The sequence below is a fragment of the Rhagoletis pomonella genome, unplaced genomic scaffold, assembly GCF_013731165.1.
Source record: "Rhagoletis pomonella isolate Grant_MI unplaced genomic scaffold, Rhpom_1.0 Rhpom_scaffold_00002, whole genome shotgun sequence".
Lineage (NCBI taxonomy): Eukaryota > Metazoa > Arthropoda > Insecta > Diptera > Tephritidae > Rhagoletis > Rhagoletis pomonella.
Genome location: NW_023458556.1, coordinates 21756709 through 21760446, shown reverse-complemented (window position 1 = coordinate 21760446; position 3738 = coordinate 21756709).

The window sequence follows — 3738 nt, the reverse complement described above, 5'->3', positions numbered from 1 at the left end:
TTTTTTTTTTTGTATGGAGACTGTTACACCCTAATGTACATACATATGTGTGTCCATATATACCCTTGTGGTCAACTAATTAAGTTAGTGAGGTTTTAAGCACTTTTGGCTATTTTTCTTTTGTTTTTTATATCCTTATATTGTTGTTTATATAACCAGCACCATAAATCCAAGCACCACAAAATTTGGGTGCGCAAGTTTCTAGTGGCTAGGAAATCACGTTGTTTTTTTTTATATATTTTTTTTTGCTAACGCTGTTGTGCATTTTCTTCCATAGAAAGTATGCTGGAAATTTCTTTTGTATGGATGAAAATGCCAACCACAATCAGCAAAAAAAATATTAAAAATTAATGCAAGTTCTTAGCTAGTTGAAACTTGCACATTATTAAAATTGAATGGGGTATGAAACTGTGTACTCGAAAAAATTCTAACACTTCTGAGAAAAAAAAGTTTGAAATTTGGGTGAAAATTTTTTGCACTTTTTTGCTGTTTTCTACTAAGTTTTTTACTTGGGTTTGTAAGAAAATTAACTGTGTTTTAATTGAAAGTTCTTAAAAATAAATAAATACTTACTTTTTTTTAAAGATTCTGTGTAAAAAGTTTTAAATTTTAGTGAAAGTTTGCTGAATTTTTATAATTTTTCTACATGTGGATTTATAAAGTGCTTATTATATAACAAGCTAGACTTCTATACTGGTCAAAATGTGAACTTAAATAGTTGACCACAAGTGTACATATTTAAAAACTGGCATATGTGTTTTCTTCCGTCTTCACGTCGTTTTTTTTTTTTGTTTTTCATATCAATTTCACTTGAATTTGTAATTGTTGTGCTTCAACCGAAGGATAACAAATTAAATGAGTTCGGGAAACTACTTGACTGCACTCTGCATGGATGCATGCATATACATACATACGCAGTATGGTGTTTTGTATAGAGTGGCGCTGTGGTTACACTGTAAAAAACTGTACTAATTAAATTTTTTAATTAATCGGAGGTTTGGCCTCTGCGTATGTATTGAAAATATCTTGTAAGCTGAGTTAAAAAAAATAAATAAATAAAGAGCTACTTATTCAGTTTGATTCAAATTTTCTTTTTGATAACAACTAATATACGATCTGTTTAGTGAATTTTTTTATAATTCGAGTGCGGTCACACTACACTACTACAATTGCCGGGCGCAACGGACTGCTGTATACCAAAGTTATAGCAGAGCTATAGCAAGCGCATAATCGTGAATCCAAGGAGTTTTGGGGTCTGAAAATGCCATAAGATTCTACCCAGACGATTCCAAACTAAAAACAGAGAATGGCCCTAAATGCTTAAGGCACTGAAGCAGCTTGCTGTCTTTAGTGTGTCAGGTATGGTTAATGGTGTTTTTCATCCAAAAGGAGGACTCGTCTGTGAGAACCACTTGGCTTCAACCATCATCTACATGTTCAGTCATCCAATCTTGGCGCTTCTTTTGTATTTTGAGTAGTAATGATGGCGGCTATCAAGTTTTCGTATACAACGTGGTAGGTCTTCTCTGGCATCTCAATGTTTATTGTGCCGTTTTACTCACACAACGCTATAAATGATGCTTCCTATTGCCCTGTTCTACTGGTTTATAGATGGCAGCTATGCGGCGAGGTTTCAATAGCCTCTCTAGTAGCTTGTCAAAAAGCTCAGTAGGCCCCCCTTATCTGGACCTGGTGATTTATCATTTTTAGTTTCTTGTGGTGTACTTAATGTGCTTAATTTCCATGATCAACATTATACTCATATATATTGTTTCTCTAAGTGGCGTTTTTCTCATGTAGCTTTTAAAATTTATCTACTCTTTAAACACAAATTTTGTTCTGAAAAACGGTGTTTGAGGGGCAAATAAATTTTAAAAATCTGCTTTAGAAAATGGAACAAATGTTTTCTTTTTGTTAAAACCCTCTTTTCTTCTTTTGTACGTAATCAATCTTCATAAATGTGATACCATTTTTACCGTCCATTTATGTTTATCCGCAAATAGCAAACCACAGGACCGTATCTAATATAACAGTTTATTGAAGTCTGGGCTATCGCATGGTCAATCATTCGTAAAACCTATATTAGGGACGCGGTGTATGGGCTATGTTCGAGTTATTTTGCCTTTGGATCTGAAGCTGAAAGCGGGTGCTGTTGAAAGGCTTATTGTTTGTTTTTGAATAAATAGCCTTATGATGAGGAGATTCACAACCTTTGAAAAGACTTGAAATTGAACCACACCAACCATTGCGCAAGTTGAGTGCTAGCCACTCTCATTTGAGACGACGTTTGTTGATCGATTTTTCAACAGTGAAAATCTGTTTCTCTTTTTTCGGTGATATTTTTTGGTTTAACAAATTAGGCCTTTAAATCTCTATTAACGTTTCTGCTTCAAACATAATTTTCTGTTTGCTCAATGGATTTCGATGATTGAATTTATACCGTTGTGGTTGACAAAATGTCGCTTATATCTTAACTTCCCCATCCTCTTATCGCCTTTCAATCGATCTACATTATTTGATATCAAATTTTAATCAGAAAAGATTTGAAACTCCTATATACTTAAATATAAAAAATTTGCATCACTATCATTTGTTTAAGTGTAGCCTTTATCTGTAGCCGCATTCCGTTATGCTCTAGTGATCATTTTCAAAGCATCTCTTGCATCTGGCATATCTTTGTCGGGCTGACAGTTTATTTAAGAACAAAAAAATGTCAACAATATTTAGAGATGTGAGCAACTTAGGTAGGGTTTTTTTATCGATTAATGATGAATTTTAGAAAGCGTATTACATCCCATGACACAAATTTAAGTGTTGTGTGAGTAGAAAATTATTGAAGGTCTCAACGCTTGAGAATTACTAACCACATTTTCTGTATGTAATAATATGCTATATCGTAATTTATGTATACATACATACAAATACCTATGTATATTTTTAGATGATGATGATTCCTTATATACTCTCAAAAATTAAGCTCTTTGAAATTTGCGCTCTTGTTTCAGAATAGTATTTTTCTTACAATCCTATTGAATTTTGATTCTGGCTCATTAATAATATGTAAAAATATTGCGTTTTTATTATGCCGACCGTATGAATGAATAAGGTTCCACCTCTAAATACCTACATACATACGTACTCTTCACAGCCGTTGACTTCCTATGCATAACAACTTTACCGCTGAGAGATTACGAAATCATACTAAATGCACAAACTATACGACTTTGTCATGTGTGTATGTATATTATGTACATTAGACTGCACTGCCCATACAAAAAAAAATCGGTACTATGTTTCCATTGGAATTATAAAATCGATTATATTTGGAGACTTGCACCAATATATTTCCCTAAATTATTAGAATTTACGTGAGCTGCAGCGATTTGAAGATACCTATAAAAATGGAGTTTTTTATGAATAAAAATAGTTTCTTAAAGAATCTTTTGAAAAAGATCGCCTCAGATGACAAAACAGTTTAAGCTTAAAAAATCTGTATACAAATTTAAAAAAATAAAAAATTCAACGGAATCGTAATAATAGGCGTGTTTTTTTACCTATAAGTCTAATTGGGATTAGTTTTGGCCCAGTTATTCAAGTTTTCCTTAAACCAATCATTGAAAAACAAAAAACTTAGTACATAGCTCAGTGGTTAACGCTTCTGACTTTGAACATCGAATTCGCAGGTTCGATTCCTGCTGAAGTCTAGAAAAAAGAAGTCTGATGAGGAGATGTGGTGAT